This window comes from Lepisosteus oculatus, chromosome 7, assembly GCF_040954835.1.
Source record: "Lepisosteus oculatus isolate fLepOcu1 chromosome 7, fLepOcu1.hap2, whole genome shotgun sequence".
Classification (NCBI taxonomy): domain Eukaryota; kingdom Metazoa; phylum Chordata; class Actinopteri; order Semionotiformes; family Lepisosteidae; genus Lepisosteus; species Lepisosteus oculatus.
Window position 1 is genome coordinate 53,757,383 of NC_090702.1, and position 19,077 is coordinate 53,776,459.

A 19,077-nucleotide genomic window follows, 5' to 3' on the forward strand; every position below is an offset into this window, starting at 1 on the left:
TGTCTGTGTTTTGCGTGTTATGCTGAATTGGAGACGGGACTGTTTCTGCATGATGAACTAAATGTGACAGATGGATATTGGAGTGAAACAAAGTAAAATGCTCATCAAAACAAAAACAATGTATTCAATCATGTTATTCAGAAAGAGTTGTCGACGCCAGATAGACAAAATACACAGTTTATAATGTCCCATTCATACAGTAGTTTAGCTCAGTTGTCTCCAACCCTTGCACTGGACAGCTCCAATCCTGTAAGCCTTATGCAGCAGGTCTCCTTAAATCACCTGTCTATAAATTGGAAACATTTGTATGTTATTGATCAATTCAACAAATAATATGCTCAATTAAAGGAGCTTGCGTGCTTGAGAGCTGTCAATTTTTAGAAATGACAGCTCTCAAGCACAAGCATTTTCCAAATGATTTCTAAATTACTTAATTTAACAAATCGCCCATTTAAGTGTTCACAGTTGAATTGTTCCGAGTCTAAGGAAACTGCTGGTATAATGGTTGCCTATAAAACCTTCTGAAGTGGGTCTCTCCAGGAGCAGGGCTGGAGATGCCTGCCGATGTACACATGTGCCTCTGCTTCAGAAATCCTGAGTGCAGCTGTAATTACAGCACATGCCCACAATCAGGTCTCCAGATCCGGGAGTCTGTGAACAGCAGAGTCCTTAGGCACAAAGAAAACAAACATGGCAGAGCACAGAAGAGCACCGTAAAAACAACAAATCAGATATGACCAACGTAAACACTGAAGCACTGCCAGCACAGAGATATGAAATATGAAATCCTTATTTCAGACATTTGGAATGTGCACAGTTAAAAAAAACAAGTTGCAGGGATCTTTTGGGAACTTCAGTATTGAGTGTATACTTATTCCCCCTAAAAAATAATAATATGGGGTATTAATGTTCCCTCTGTATACAACCAGGAGAATTTAATATCTGCATCACTGAATTAATTGGTTTTCTTTCTTCATTATCACCTGTTTATGCAATTCTGGTTCGAAGTCTCCAGAATTTCTAGAAAGGCACAATGCATGTTTCTCTCAAGTGTTTATTGAAACAGGTTCCTAACTCCATTTGCAATTGTGCAGAAATTTGTGTTTGTTTGTTCCTCTGCTGCTCTTTTAATAATAAGCTCATTGAATCTGGGAGAAAGCATGACAAATCCACTTCAAAAAAATGACACAGAGCAGAGACTTGCACCTGCTAATTTCCGTGCTTACACAAGAGGCTGTGTGGCTTAGGGAAAGACCTTTGAAACTCAGATCTTAATTTATCAAGTTAAAACCTACAGAAAATATAAAAAAAGTAGTTCTAAATTAATAGTATGCATTATTCATATTCAAGGTTCCGAACAAACTTCCCAGTAAATGAACAACTTCAGATAAATGATGATTTCATTGTGGACTGCTGTGAATAATTGAAATGGCTTTATTTATATTAGTATTATTTATTCATATATTATCACAGAAACTATATTTTTTAAGGTTTGTGCTTTAATTGCCTTTAAACTAGAAATAGTACAATTTAAAAAATAGCCATAAGAACAGGCCATAAATAGCCTCAATGGCAGAAGGCAGCCTTCTCGTTCCTGGGTATTGGGTAAAGAACCTTGTGACACCCCCTAATTATCTTGAGCTAAGAACAGCTGACAAAAAGTCAGTTAGGCTTCAGCAGGGCCCCATTGTGCTGAGCTCACAGCCTGCTAAAGAACCTTTTCTGTGTCATTTAACCCATTAGGTAGGCGCAAAGCATATTGAGATGTTTCCATTCATTCTGTATACTGAATGTCCAATTACATTACCATTAAAGTCAACAACAACAACAACAACAACAACAACAATAATAATAATAATAATAATAATAATAATAATAATAATAATAATAAAAACAATAATAATAATAATAATAATAATAATAATAATAATAATAATAATAATAATAATAATAACAATAATAATAACAATAATAATAATAATAATAATGTTATATCATACATATATTGCATGTGCTAGACATATACAGTATTAACAATAGATCCATTACAGATAGTTCATACATATAGGAGATGCATCAGTAAAGAGTGGAAGGGTTCCAGCACAAGTAAATGAGTCTCATTTGTCATTACAGGTTCTCCTCCAGGGCACTGTTGAACACAGCAGACATGAACTCTCCGCAGACACTCACTCTTTCACGACACGTTTGATCACCCTGGATTACCCTGTTTGCAGCAAGCACTTAACACTTGTAATGAATGTTTCCCTTTAAAAGTCAATTCATACAAGAGGCAAGTTGAGGTGCAGTGTATGAAATGAAGGAAATGCCTTTTACGCTTGTGGTCTCTAGGTTGGGCCTGAGATGCCTTTCAGTCAGGGTGCTAAGGTGCAAAGTGAAATGAATTGCTGTACAAAATTGTAATTTATATGCGTTTTTATTTTAATTTACACACTGTTGTGTACTTGTGCTTTCATTTAAAGGTAGGATGCTTACTGAGGTGTTTTCAGATTTCAGATTGTCAGATCATTAAGTTATTTACTTGAGGGTGAGTTCTTAACAAATGTGTTAAAATATGACAGTGTACCATTTAATGGCATGCATTATAGTTTCTAACTTAAAGAAAACATTTTTTTCTAAGCAGTTGTTGTTCCTTATCACCCACATAGGTCAATTAGGTCATACTTCTAGACTCTGGTCTTGGTACAATGTTTAGTACTGTACAGGTATCTACAAGCTATCACTAAGACAGATTTATTCTAAGTATGGCATCAGTTTGTCTTGTCTATGCTGATGATCCCATATTTCCATTCACTGACATTAAATCTGACATTATTGATGCAATATCTGTCTTCTCACACTGCTTGGATGATGTTAAAGATGAATGCAATAAAACGTTTTTACATCTGAACTCTGACAAGACTGCAGTTACTGTATGTCATTTTGCTCTCCTTATCAACACTTCTGTAGATTTTACATTTGATGGTCCTGGAATCAGCCCAATTATTAATCTGAGGAATCCCGGGATCATATTTGACCCAAGCCTTTCATGTGAATCTTGTCTTTGCAGTACTATGAATAAACCTTTTTCCATGTTTTTAACATTTCATGGATATACACACATCTATCCCAATCTGATGCAGAAAAGCTAATGCATGCTTTTTCAGGCTTGATTATTGCAATGCAGTGTTTGCTGATGCACCCAAATACGTCGTTAACAAGCTGCAGAATGTTCAGAATTCAGCTGCTCAGGTTGTGACCAGAACTAAAATGCATGAGCATACAGTATATCACTCCCTTATAATGTCTCCCTTTAGATTTCAGAATGAAATTCTGCATTCTTTAATGGTTTGTCTCCTGACTACAGCAGTGAGCTGACGGTAAACATTACTATTAATAGAATGTAGATTTTACTTTGTATTCCCTAATATACAGTACCTATTAAATGAGAACATACAGCAAATTCATTGGATCACTTTAAATAAATAAACTTAGTTTATCATAATAATCAGATGTTTCTGAATGGGTTCTGTATTTGCACATGTACTGCATGTGAGATCTTCCAAAGCCTGCCAAGATTCCTTACAGACTGGGATTGGGAGATGATTCTACAGTCTTGGAGAAAAGGACGAGAGGCAGAGTCTCATATTGGGAGCTGAGAGAAGAGTTAAATTCAATTTAATAAAAGTACAAAGGGTTGTACTGTGAAAAAATAACCACATTACCTACATTGACTCAGGCGTCTTGTAATGTGGCATCAATTTCAAATACTTCCCCTTTTAATAACTGGGGACTTTTTCATATTTGTTTTTTTAATTCACATTCACAGTGTTTTTGTTACATAACATCTCTGTTATTTTCTTAGCAGAAAGATATTACCTTTGAGAATGTCCTTTTTTAGCTTTTACTACAAAATAATGGTACAGTAAAATGGTGGAAAACCTCAGACAAAAGACATTCTGTTTCGGAGGAGAATTGAATAAAAATAGTTTGCAGTGACCTTTTCCTGCTTTTCTGAAATGTTACCTCATCAAGATGCCTGAAAAGGTTTAGAATATAAAGGAGAATAGCCAAGTCAAATCATCCCTCCTTCACCGTTAATATCCATATGGTCTTTTTGTACCCACAAATTGTTAAAAACTGATAGTAGGCATAGCCTGAAAACCTGTGCCTGTCTTATGGAATAGAGGACTCTTCCCAGTCTCTGTTTTCAATTCAAAGCCACTACTGCAAAGATAAAACAGTGGCCCTGCAGGGGGTTGAAATAAAGGCTTCTCTGTAGTGGAAAGTGGTTGTAATTTCAGGTTATTTCTGCAGTTTATTTCTAAGCTTTCAGGGCTCTCAGTAAGTAAGTGTACTCGTGAGAATAAGGAAGGGGCTTGGCTGTCATCCAGAATAAAGGGAAGGCTACTGAAAGAGGGCATGTACTGGACTGCTTCTTACTTCTTTGTCAAGCTAACCACCTGGATGAAAGTGGGAAATGTGTGTTAGAAAGCCAATTGCACTTGACTTGAGCTTAGTGAAGATATCTGTTGAATCCATTGGGCTGACCGATTGTTCTCGTAGGTAGTAGCTAATTGAGCCAAGAATATCATCCAGATGTTTCTTGAAAGACGTCAGAAGAGTCATACAGTCAGGACTCTAGATCACTGATATAAATTAGGAAGAGCAATGGTCCTGATACAGATCCCTGTGGTACACCGCTAATTACATCACCCCCGATTTGAGCATTAATCCCTAAACTGTACTTTCTTAAGACAAAGCATGATTTACTTTAAATGCCTACTGCTTGCTATTTAAGAATTACACTGTCATTAGAAAATGTATCAAAAGCCTTCTGAAAATCTTTAATAGCCAATATTTCAGTGCCCATGGAAAGTCTAAACCTCATTAAACATTTTTCACACATTTGTGAAAAATATGCCTCAATGTTTCATACATTTAAATGAGGATTTTTTAAGAAGGAAAATTTAAGACTTTTATCCCAGTTCTTTTGAAATGCACTACCGAGCAGAGGAAATCTGCAAAAACTGATGAATTTATCATGAAATCCAAGTTTTATTTTAAAATAATTTTCTTAAACCTTCGAGAATATTTTTTTTCATTTCAAAGTTGTTGGGCTGGATGTGTAGATAAAAAAAAAGAAAAATGCTATTTAAAATGGAATAATCTTAATGTATTATAATCCTATGTTATTAGGCACCAAAAGGTAAAAAAATTGAAAGGGGATATAGACTTTCTATAGATTCTGCATATGTTCTGTTTATACTACAACATTTTTTCTATTGCATTTCTTTGTTTAACATTCAAGAAGATAGACCTGCAGTACCTTTCCTAAATCCAGTTTGACTTCCTTGAGACTGCTACAGCACCATCAATGCCATAGTTCCCAGGGATAAGGAACTGAAAGGATAGGGTCCAGGAGCAGACAGGGATCTTGGGATTATCATTGCCAAATCAATGGTTCACAGAGTATCCTTTGGTATTTGGGAGTCCTGCGGTTCATATCACATAAACCCTATGAACCTCTTTGCAATTCCTTGAATAATAATATCAACTCAAGTTGCATAAACCTTTTCTGATTACAGTGCATTCTCTAGCATGTAATTTGTGTGCTCACTGATTCTGCACTACAACACTCTTTTAGTCTGCTTTTTAGCTCCTTAAAGAAAACACTAATGCTTCCACATTGTTTCACAGTGAGTACTAGAACACTGTTAACAGTTATGCTAACAGAAATTCCCAAACAAGGAACCCAGGTCAATGGTAGAAATAATTTTCATGATTTATGTTTAATTTTTGGGAAACCTGGTAACCTTTTAATTGCTAGGAGAACATAATGTGCTATTCTTTAGGCATGTTGGCAAGCTCATTATTGGTGTCTCAATTTGCCTGGCACCTTTTATAAAATCCTTTGACCTTGCACTGTTGCTGAACGAGAAGTAAATAATTGGTTGTACAAGCCTAGAAAATGTTCTGGGAAGAAGCACATGTCTTTATCTTTAGAGCACCAAAGGAGCATGAAACCTAGCAACCAACGCTAAATAGTACATACTAGGCTGTGTTATTTACAGAATCGGTTTTGAAACAAGAACATTGCCTTCCCACTGCATTGTGCAAGCAATGATTTTTATAGCAGCAGCAACTATAGTACATTTATTTTTTTTAACTAGACATTGTTAAACCTACACCTGTGATCGTGTATAAGAAAGCAGTTTTCATAGCAACCTGATTTGTCATAAAATGAGTGAGAGAGTATGCAGAGATTTGATCTAAGTAAGTTCATGATAAAGTTTCGAAAAAAAAAACTTGCTTAGCATTGCAAAAAATTGTCCAAAAAATTGCCAAAGTGTGCATAGGTTTTTATTAACATTATTTACTATGTTATTTACTATGTCATTTGGGAGCAAATGTGCTATTCCCAGCCATATTATTTGATATACAGTATAAGTATCCAGTTATTTTATGTTCAAATTACATCTAGATTAATAACTATTAATAATTAATTAAAAGTAATTATTAGTTATGTAGATTAATAATAATGAACATTGAGTGAGTTTGCTTTTAAGACATGATGTGTTACTTCACATAGCAACTAAGCACTCATTACATAAATAACTTTTATTACTTATTTTTAAAATCAAAGTTATACTTATTTATCAAATAATTTTACTTTTAAAATTAACAGGTTTGAGAATACATTTAATGGGTAAGACCTTTGGTTTGTCCATATTCACATGTAATTTACACATAAAATGTAATTGGATCTTTATGAAACACTGTCATTAACAATGAAAGTGTCAATTAAACACAAAAATAACCTGATTAAACACATAACACAGAGACATATGATTTATTTGGATTAAATTAAATTCATTAACAAATGATCTAACATTAAGTAGATTTAGATTTAGTAACGGGTAGCAACTCCTACAACAGCAATGATTTCATCTACACGTTTCCTGTAACTGTTTATCAGTCTCTCACATCTGCATTTCGGTTTCCTTACAAAACTGCTTCACGTCTGTGATATTTGAGGCTTTCTTTGCAGTTCTCAGCCATTTTCTTCGGGTTCTGCCATAGCACTTAATGGGGTTTAGGTCTGGACTTTGACTTAACTCTTCTTCAGCCATGCTGATGGAGATTTATACGTACATTAGGGATCATTGTCTTGTTGCATGACACACTTTCAGCTCAGCTTCAGCTGACGAGGGGATATGCTGTCAACAACAACAAGTCACTTGGGGCATTTCCAGACCACGACTCTCCCACCTCTGAGCTTGATGATCAGGATGGGTTCTTCGAATTGAAAATACCATCCCAAAGGTATCATTGAGGCGTCATCTATCTTTTATTAGGACTTCTCTGAAGATCTAACTACAGTGTTTGTTTTTGGTCTAACAACCAACCTAGGAAAGCTCACAAACGTTTTTCTCTGCAACGGATTTGGTCATTTATTTAACTTTTGTTTACAAGGTTACCATGTGACCTTGTAACACTGAGCTTGCATTGTAGAGAAGAGGAGTGCTGTAAAACATAAATGCACAGTGATGTGTTCCATATGTTTTACCTTTAATCCATACAAGAGGACATCATTCATTTATTGGTAATAGCTTTAATTTGAAACTATACACAAGTTTACTGTTTGAAAGAACTTTAGAAGGAAAAACAATTACTGTAACCATTCCCAAATGGGTACTCAATATGCCTTATACTTTGCATTTTAACATCCCTAATGATTTTTTGATCCCATATGACCAGCATTTTTTACGTACAGCTCTCTTTCTAGATATTGTGGATGGACAGTTCTAAAAAAGTGAAAATAATAAAGCCATGAAGCAAACTATATGAACTTAGTGTTACACTGCAGAGCAAAGGGATGGACCCTATGTGGGTTTCTCTACACTTGACACTTCATGCTTTAGTAAACTGAGGACGAACAATTAATAGGTTTATTCCATGCTGAAAAGAGAAGAGCGAAAACACAACGTTTCGGCTGTGAAGCCTTCTTCAGGTACCCAGCTGAACTACTTTAGTAGTGAAATCCACTTGTTTATTAGATCCCTTTCCTACTGTTTTATTTAAATCCTGTTTTTCTGCCCTCTGCCATGCTGTCCTCGACACAATAAATGAGTCCTTGAACACTGGAGCAGCGGCCTTTTAAAATGGCTGCAGTTATCCCTGTGCCACAAAAACAGAGATAGGGCTCTGGTCAGCCTAACCAGTTTTTGCCCTATATCCAACCTGCCCTTTCTTGCTACAATTTTAGAACATTCTGTCGCAATTTAATTAAACAACCATCTCATTGCAAATAGCCTCTTTGAACCTTTCCAACCTGGCTTCAGATTAACTACGCAGCACAGAAACTGCCCTGGTCAAAGTCGCTAACTTGCATCTCTGAGCTCTCCGTTGTCTTCTTGAAAAGGACAAAATCGTCTTTTGTCTTTTGAGCACTTTTGCAGCCCCATGTCACTGGCTGCATGTTTTTTTTTCTCATTCTTCATTCCACATGGCACTGAATCGTTACTCACTGAGCATGACTCACAGGAAACATCACAAATGGTACAAATAGTTTTCTGTCTTCGGCATGTAAATCGTGAGTCCCAAACCCCATAGTGTAATGTGCTGCAGGTGTATTCCTCAACCTTTTAGATTTGTTAATTTTGTTAATTAAAAATTGTCTGAAACACTTCATGTCATTCATGTGTGGTCGATTTCAGTTGGTCCCTAAACCAGTGATTTTTTCCAGGCTTCTTATTTGCTGCTTTGTCAAGTACTGTAGCTACACATATTTGCATGGAGTCTGTCTATACCAATGACAGATGTGCAAAGACTGGTGGAATTTCACAGAATGATCCAAATATCATAATCTATGATGCAAACTTCAAAGCCATGAATTACTGTAGATAGGGTCCTTGTTATAGAACATGGGCAATATCCTTCAGGTCTCTATTCAGTTAAATCAACAACTCGCAGTGTGGATTTTGTCATGTAGTCTTCCATGTAATATACTGAGCAAACCAAGAGGAAGTGACATGATGCACCAAAAAACAAAAAATGTTACCTTGGTCTAGAATATAGTCTTCAGAAAAAATACAGGCATGCACCCTCTGTTCGTTGCCATTTTGTGAACAATCATCACTCACGGCTCTATTTTCATATGACACGAATCTGAACTAGAACCCTTTCCCCCAAAAATTATATCTAACAATAATCAGTCATCCAGTTAGCACAAGATGGGAGCTCAAATGATGAACTATTAGGTTTATTTTTCTGAAAAAATTGTTATGTTTTAGGGTATATTAGGAAAAGAGGAAAATCAAGCAAGGTCTTGGGAACTTTTAGAGTGTGAAAACATATCTTCAAAAAAAATCCAGCAGAGATCTTTTTGTTTTTGAAACAAAGAAGAGGTACTTTTTTTATTCAAACAGCTCCCTGCTGTAACCCACATCAAAGAAATAAAAAGTGCAGATGAGCTTTGAAGATGCTGCTACAGAGGACAGTGAGAATGTTTTTAGCATTTTCCTGCACCTAAAAATATTAGCACTTCCTGTAGTCTTTTAAACTTAGCAGTAATATAGATTTCCAGAGCACTTCTGTTGTATTAACAGCATCCTCTAGAAAGTTAATGTAAAATATATTATAATCTTTTCTCAATTAATAATTACAGTACAACATCAAACTTCTTTCTTGAAAAATGTTTGCTTCATTTTACATCTTAGAGTTCAATGTATTTGGCAGTGTAAGAGTAGCTGTAATAACTTAATGTGCAATATCAATATGACCTGATCTGTGGAAATCTTCAGACAGTTTCTCCTCAGGCAGTATAAGGAGGTCCTGGAAAAAAAAAAAATTCTGATTTCAGGGCAATTGTGAGTGAGCAGCACGATGGCGTGGAGTTTAGTGTTGTTGTGCGGAACTTGCATGTTTCTCCTGTGACCATGTGCTTCAATTTGTTTCCACATTCCAAAGAATTACAGCTTGAGTTGATTTCTGTCCCTGAATTAAGTACTGTAAATGTGTAAGTCTCCTGCCATGAACATGTGCCCATTGTCAGTGGGCTTAGACTTTGGCTCACAATGTCTCTGTATTGGACTAAGCTGTTAGTTACATGACTGTCCATGACTGCAGTCCTATGGTCCTTTGTAAGTAGTCTAGGTTTTATACTGTTGTTATTGAGTTTAATGGTTGAGAATGAACAGTGTTCACAAAAGTAACTCCCCTGTAGATGTAACCAGTCCTACAGAGAATGCAGGACACTGCAATTCTGTGAAGACAACGAATGAATACAGCAAGACAGTTTAAACAGCAGGGGAAAGGATACACAGCTAAACACAGCTGCAGTAAGTAAAGACTGGACAATGACAAGGACGCACTGCATTAATGGCATCTAAGCTTAATTATGTTTGTGTTTCATAAACCTTTCATAAAGATTTTTTAGCCCAGTACTGAAAGTTTATTTCTTTACATAAGCAAAACATATTAACCTAAGCATACTCTATTACATGCTTATTCATATTTTATCAAGATTTATGTATCGGTATAACAATCACAGGGAAGTAACAGGTCTTAGTGGTACTAAACCCAAACTTAGACAGTTCAGAATTGTTCCACAGCAGAAGACCTGGTCTTTTGGCAAGTGCTGCTGTATAACAAAAATTATTTTCAATAATCAAGTGCAGCAGTTTGCCTCAGCTTCCTCTTCATGTTTTTGAATTTCATTCAGCTGCGCTGGGGAGCTTACATGTGCTGGAATTGCCATGTTTGAGCAGCCTTTGTGCAATTTTACAATACATGCTCGGAACTAAATTTGTTTTTAGTTGCCAGGTGGGCACCGACCGATGAACCCCTGTGTTTTAATGATAGCTTCTGACACCTGTCAAACCTGGTGTATGATCTTTGCACCTGAGGTTCAGCCCATTACAATGGCTTTGCCTTAGCTGTTCAACTGTGTTCATTGTGTCTACTGATAGAAACTGAACGATGAACATGCAAGTTGTTACCTAGGTAACAGTCACTACGCGTTGTTGGTGAAAATGGTGCAAGGAAGTTTGTTTAAAACATTTAGTTCTGTGTAAGTGATCATGGAAATCACACTGTGCAAGTGTCTTAGGGGCTGTGCACAGGAACACTTCAGTTCTGGAGGCGTTTTGTTTGGGATTTATTTTTATACAGAAATCATGCATTAACACTTTTCTGTATGTATTTATCATTTACATACAATCTTCAAGTGGCATTTTGGAAACCAAAAGCACATGGAGGATTAGTACTGTACATAAACTGAAATAAAGTTATCTATATATGTTTGTCAATATTTATTATATTATATACTGTAAATACAATAATTATTAAAATAGAAATAATCCCCTGGTTTTCTTGTAGATTAAAATTTGCAGTTTTTTTAATAACCAAAACCTTATTTATTCACAAGAAATCTGGCAATTACTGTGAATATCATTTTGATAGGATTATCTTGTGAAAATACTGTATGCAGTAATAATTTTGATACAGTTTGTTTTTGCTCTTAAATGTAGATGTTTGACTGTTTGGCAGTGCTGACTGGCATAGATTAAAGGATCTTTGTTTTCCAAAATCTTAAAATGTTTTTGCAGACCTTTTGCTGACCATTTTTTTTAAATCAGATGCAATCACTGTTTACAAAAAAGTATAGTGTATACATGCAGCTATATACAAACACATGTATTGTTATAGGAGCTCATTATTTGACAGTTCTAAATGGTGAAATATTCTAACAAAAATAACAAACCCAGACATTCCACATTCCAAGTTCATCCTGTTGTCCCCACTGCTAGGAACCTGCTCCCAGACTCCAACACAGAACCTCCTGCTCCTACGCCATTAGGCCACTGTCTCACACACAGCCAGACATAAACACACACTACCTACATCACCGAGTCTCTTCGGCACTACACCCCGTGCCAAGACCCAACACACTGTCCCTCTCTAACACACTCACAACCTTTCTGGTGCGTCACTCTCACACCCTTAGGTTGTGAACTCACAGCTGCCAGTGCACCTCCCTGTGCCCAGCCACCACTGCACCATCTCCCAGAGTGTGCAGCTAGATGGACCCCACTCTCTTCCCCGATACCAATGTATTGCCAGGGGGAGGGTCTCTCTTCCACACACACTTACTCACTCATACAGCAGACACGAGTCCTGCTCTCACACCCTAGCAGGATACTGTCCCTTTAAATCTTTAGACGATCTCATAAAGCTCCGTTTCTTCTGTCCGTCTCCTCCCAAACTGACGTTTACACTCTTTTCCTCACAGCCTATTCCTCTCACAATCCCCCCCGAGACTGTCGATCTTCTCCAGCCCCTCACGGGGTTTCTACAGCGGCTAATCAAGTCTTTGCTCACTCATACGGGGTGAGCCCTTCTAACACCGCCCCGACTAGTAGCGTCTCACACCCGCTACTGTCCTGCTTCAGCCTGGCTCTCTCACAGCAGAGCCTCCGCATTTGTCCTCTCACCACTGCAGCTACAGCAAGACCTAGATACTGCTGGATCCCCCTTTTACAGGAGCTAGTCAGGTTCGTTTTAAACCACTTCTACACCTGCCGTTCATTCACTTGATCACGTCAGGTGTGGTTTCCACGGCAACGAATCTTCCTTAATCCGGGGCTCCGACCCCACACCAGACACTCCCTGCATTGTACCACAATGTCCAAAGCTTTTTGCTTCAAAATGAATGCGTGAAAATTAATATTAACTGAAATAAAACACATCCTATCTGCATCGATGCATAACCAAAGTGATCTTCTTTAAACTATAAGTAATCTGACTACTTTCTGGTTATTGACAACCACTGAGAAACACTATGAAAGCTCTGTTCTGTATATAAATACTTAAATTTATGCAGTGGTGCTGTGGCTCTGTGGCTCAGGATCTGCGCCTGTGGCTGGAAGGTTGCTGGTTCATATCCTGCAGCTGACAAAGGAATCCTACTCCATTGGGCCCCTGAGCAAGGCCCTTAACCCCAACTGCTCCAGGGGCGCTGTACAATGGCAGACCCTGTGCTCTGACCCCAAGCTTCTCTCCCTGTTTGTGTGTCTCATGGAGAGCAAGCTGGGGTATGTGAAAAGACAAATTCCTAATACAAGAAATTGTATATGGCCAATAAAGTGATCTGATCTTATAGCTGTTCCGGATGCTATGAGAGAAGTAGCTGGAACTAGACTCATTGTATTGTATTTGATCAAGTGCTGAAGATGTACATCATCATGTACATTCAGGCCAGAAATTGTGCATAGCAAATAAAATGATCTTCTCCTTTCTCTTGAAAAACTGCTCGCATTATTCTCATACTGTACATATCTCGTGACATAATTGTCTGTGTAAATTATTGTTTTTCAAAACTCAATTTTTACTTAATTCTTTGGATAGAATTTTAACTAATTATGGAAGCTCCATGGCCCATGTCTTTAAGAATGTCATATTGCTTGTGCAGAATATAGGACTGTCCGGCCTGGTCACCGCTGTGCGAGCGGCTCTTTTACCCCAGGTTGGACCCTGTTAAACACGGTCAGCCCAGCCTGCAGGTAATGCGGCACAGTGTCATACTTTTTGCTTTTTGGTGCATTTTTTCCACTCTTTCGGTATTATTGGGGGTCCTGCTAGCCCCCCACCGGTGCTTCTGTCCCCTGACCTGGGGTGTTGACGACTTTCCGCTGCTCGCCCGTGGCGCTTCCCACTGCCCACTGCCGCTCCTGGCACTCTGACACGATATTGTGACTGACGGTTGGCCCCCGCAGGGATCATAGCTCATTCTTCACCTGTTATCTACAGATCGTTTTCTGCAGGTCTCCTCTCTCAGCCTCAACGATCCTTTCCTCCATTTGTTCATTCTGTCACACAAGGGACTTTTTTCTGTTGTCTGTTCCTCTTTATGCACAGCCCTCACGATCTGTGCACAGAGCATTCTTCCAGATTTTCTCCATGGGCTCAACAATGTTATCTCTCTCCTTTCATCAAGGCAATTCACAATCTACAATTCACTCCAGTGAATTGGACTCCTACACTCTCTCTCTTTTGCTCTCTCTCACAGAAAACTTCAGGCTGTCCATCTGTCTGTAATAATCGTGGCATAGAGTGTTCATCTTGATTTACCCTGTGGAACACACCTGTGGTCCAGCCAGGCAAATCAAGCCACAGTGGAGCTTGTTGGTCGTAATCCTGTGGTGCTTCTCATTATGGCATTCCTTGCTACAACCATGCAGCCTGAATCCTGCAGTTAGTTATCCAGGCCAATCTGCCTGTCTCTGGGATATTCTCTTTGTCACTCTCATGATCCTGCCTGATCCTGTTTGGTTTTGGGTGCTTTTGCATACCACCCCGACACAAGACTTCAATAACTTGGCTTGAATCTTTAGTACTTTGTATGCCTCATTTACTCAAGTTTTTACTTTATTTTGGTAGTTACCTTTAAGTGCAGACTTCTGTTTTTTTATCTCCCCATCTGGAGTTCAAAAACGTCCTTTGCAGGCACTGATGCAGGAGTCCGGCACTCTTCCCACTGTCATTGTTGGTTCAAAGCAAGAGGATCCTCTTGCCTTCTATCAGTACTCATGATTTCATTCTACCCTTCATCTGCTGCATCTTAGATCAAACTGGTTTGGTTTCACTATTCTACCCTTTTCTAAGCACCCTATTTATTCATTGGGTGTAAGTAATTCCATAGGACCCTATCTTAAGAGTTCCTTTCTGTTGTACCACCCACTCTTCTGCTGTTCTACAACCACATCATACCAATCAAGCCCAGGCACCCTCACATGATCACCTCTGCTGGGCACATCCATTCCTGTCCATGGCCACAACAGGGGCCCTGTCTGAGCCGAGACCACAGAAGCCTCCTTCTCGTCACACTTCACTTGGAAATCTCACAAGGTATGCTAAACATGCTGCAAACCGGTCAACCGTGTTTCATCCAGAGATGTGATGCGAACCAGGGAGTATCCAACAAAATATTGTATTGAAGGACAACAGGAAAACGTTAATTTTACTTACTCGGCTAATATTATCATCCGAAGTAACTTACATTGCAAAGCTGAGCATTTTGCTGGAACAATTTGGCTATAGTACAGTACACTGCTCAAGGATATAAGAGCAGTGTCATACACTGGATTGTATCCAGACCTTCCACTTACATGTCCTGAATGATAACCACAGCTGCTATTACCCCAACCATTTGCTTTTTTTAATTAATAGAATGCTCCATTAACGTTAGGTCCATTAAGGTCAGGGCTCTTTAAATTCAAAAGCACTCCATTTAATTATCTGCTAAGAGAACAGAACACGTGTTGAGATGCAGTGAAAGTCAAATCTAATCACAAAAATAAAGAAGTACATTCAACCTTTAAAAAAAAAAAACTTTGTTTGACTGTAAAATGTCTGTGATTAATAGATTTATTCCAAGTAGTTATGAAATAAATATTTTATTGCATCTCTTTCTCACCTGTTATACAAAACAAAATCAACACGTATGCTTGATTGGAATGTAGATTTAATTTAGATTGGGATTTTATGGATGACCTAAAGAAGAGAAAAAGTTAGAGCTGTCAGACTGCAGTTTGTGATTCATTAGAGAGTGGAGGGAATAAGGAAATAACGATCTGGATGCCACAGCGAGTGGAATGGGACATTTTTCTACCCTGGAAGTGGAGACCAAAAAAAACAACTGGAGGGAAGACATCCTCTAAGAAGGCAAGATGAAACTAGTAAGTTTGCTGAAGCAATTTGGATAAGGATAATAAAAGATAAAAGTTTATGGACTGTATTACATTTATCTGGCAATGGGTGAATGAAGGCTGATAATGATTGTATACACATGCACGTCTCCACTCTTTTTGCAACCTTAAATATTAAGCATGAAGAAATATGATTAGCACAATGTTAGTTTGAAAACATATTTATAAATATGCAAATATATCTGAAGGGAGTATATTGTTGTAACAGGGGGATGGACAGCTGAGTTTGAACTCAGCATTGGCAATTATCAACTTGATTACCTTCCTTTGAAGGTCTAGCACAACGGGTTTGGTGGTACAGTATTTACATACTGTAACTGTCCTTGAGCAAGGAGGCAAGAAAGGGTGGAAGAAAATGTTGATCAAGAGGAGTCCTACTCATGTTAATGAACTACATTGTAAATCATGAACACTGCCGCATTAAAAAATAAACGTTACACAGAGACCATGGCATTTCTAGTGAGATTGTTAAGCTGTCCTCCATATAAATGGACGATAGCACAAAGAAAAAGAGTCAAGAAGAAGGGAAACTGAGGAAGAAACATTATTATGATTAATTATCCTCCAATGGGTGAACTCCTCTTTCCAATAAGACTTGGAAAAAGTTTTCCGTTCAGGTAATCTGAGCTCTAAAAAGACTACTGGACTCTAGGCATTAATACAAGAGACCATTCTGTCTTATATATTTTAGGACATTCTTTTTTCCTATATTATAGGATTCTTAGGTATCTGTCTCTCCTATAGTGATGCATTGTTAGAAAAAATGGTTCCCATTAACTTGTGGGCATCCGTGTAGGATGTAAGTTAACATTACTAAGCTTTAAATTTAAATTGTAAGTAAATATGCCAGAACTTTATTTAAAAGGTAGTAATGTAGCAAACCTAATATCAATGTGGACTGCTCCAGTTTTCCTTCGATCACTTGCACACAATGTCATAAATTTGAAACTGAAAATGTCCTTTTTTGAAAACAGGAATTTAAACGCAGCTGTGTTTAACAGCAATCAAATGAAACAAACAGCATGAACCAATTACATTAAAGGAAGAATTAAGGGGATTTACATAAATCAACATCCTACTGATTTTATTTTTTCCCAGATGGATCTTCACAAAAGGCTGATTGCTATTCCCCTAATTGTGATTTTATGGCAAAAATCAGAAAGCTTCATTAGGCTCAGTTAAATAATCGAATCTAAACTCAAATACAAACTGCACCATGCACACATACAGTAAAGATATCTTACAGATAAAGTCCTGTTGCTTTAAATTGGAAATTTTATCCGTTTTACTATTCATGCATTATTCCAATAGGTGCATTTGCATGACTCATATAAATAGTTAAAATTGGAGAACGTAAGTGCTCTTGTAATAAACATACTGTATAAATGTGTAAACTTTTGTGAAGGGACAGCTCTCTTTAAATATGAAAGTGCTCTTGAAATATACGGAGGTAGACTCTCTTTTTCTGTAGATTTCAACATATCATAAAATATGCATAAACCTGCAGATTCAATTGTTCCTCGTTTGGCTTTGGAAAATCTCCTGAACCATATCTAAAGAAACTATCAGAAGGCGTCATAATAAAACTGATCTATGCTACAATCTATTCAGGGGATGTATAGAAATATTTGAACTACAGACAGAAATATTTGAAGTACAGATGGAGATCAGCATGATGCGCCAATGGGTTTTTATTTTTTCATTTTTTTAATACTTTATGAATATACTGTACAAGAATTTGTACTCTACAATAATTTGTAGAGTATATACAATACGTGCTTAGTCTGTACTGACTACTCCCCAAAGGTGTAGTGTCTATCTTATTTATAGATCTACATGCAGATTGAAACACTTCTCTGATTCAGAACCTTCTGTAGAAAAACAGTATGAAAATTTACAGGTAATCGGATATCCAAAGCACCTGGGGGAAGAGTCATTTCTTTACTCAAACACCCTTTGGCAAAACCATTTTAACAAAGATATTTCCAAAGTGCTTAAGATGAGTAATCCTCTTGCTCTGACCTTTAAATCTCCATCAACAGCATGAAGTATTTAAATATGACATCTTATTCAATCACTAGAAATGCAACTTCATGATTGTATAATGTATGAAGAAGTATAGATCATTATATAACTACAAATATATACTACATATATAATATAGTAGACGTTAATATTATAATATGCATATCATATACAATACTGCACAGAAATAAAATGCTAAATAGAAAATTACTTTGATTGTTTTTGATGTTTTAATAGGATGCAATGTTTATAAGAGCTTATTCCAAGGTGAATAAAACATTATTTTCAAAATCCTTTCTCTGAATGTCTTAAGTTGTTATTTGAAATTAAAATTTCCCACTGCAACAATTATTATAACACAATTCCTCGTGGAACTTAACTGGAAATCAGTCACTGCTTGCTTCACAAATGCTTAACTTTGCAGTTGTAATCAAAAATCCAGTGCTTCCACTTGAAAAAAGGGAAAGAATTGTTGTATGTTTTCCTGTGCAGTTTTATATTTAATACATTTGGAAAGTATTGTGTCCTGGGAACAGACTAGGCCACACAAACAATTCAAGATGTGTGTTTGTCTGCAAATTTGTGAAACATGTTGCAGCAGGCTGTAAGCCTTGTGTGTAAAAAGGAAGAGCTGATCGACGGATAGATCCCAATGCATTAATCACCACTTACCTGTTCTTTCACGCTCAGTATCCTAGGCTTTTCATCCTGATGTCTTCTTGGTTTTGGACTCCTTTGTATTTTGGACTTGGCTCCTCGGATTACAGTTTTGCTTGGCTTTTGGACTCTGTCTTCGTTAAAGGACTTCTGGTTTCTGACTACATCTTTGGATTACGAATCTACTAAGTAAGTAACTCCCTGGATACCGCCCAGCCTCCTGAACCCACATAGGATCCTATCCTTCTTCGGTTTAGCAAGACTCACCATAATAGACAGAAGCCAGGCACTTTAAAACTCTTGTATTTCATGTCAGTCACCTTCTGCCTGAAGGAAGACAAAAAGCAGTGACTCTGATGGCCATTGGATAGCCAATTAATGAATGTATAGCAGATGTATTATAATACTAATCTGAAGTTTGATCAGAGACATCCAACAGAAAAACAGAAAAAGACAGATGGAAAGAGGCTCCTGGTGGTGATTAGGGGCTTAAGAAAGCTCTAGGGAGTAATTCCACTGCAGAGACTGATGGACAAGGACATCAGACAGCCACCTGGAAGAAGGGTAGGAGTCATCTGAGTAAGAAAGTACAGGTGGCCATACAAGAACGATATACACGATGGTTGAG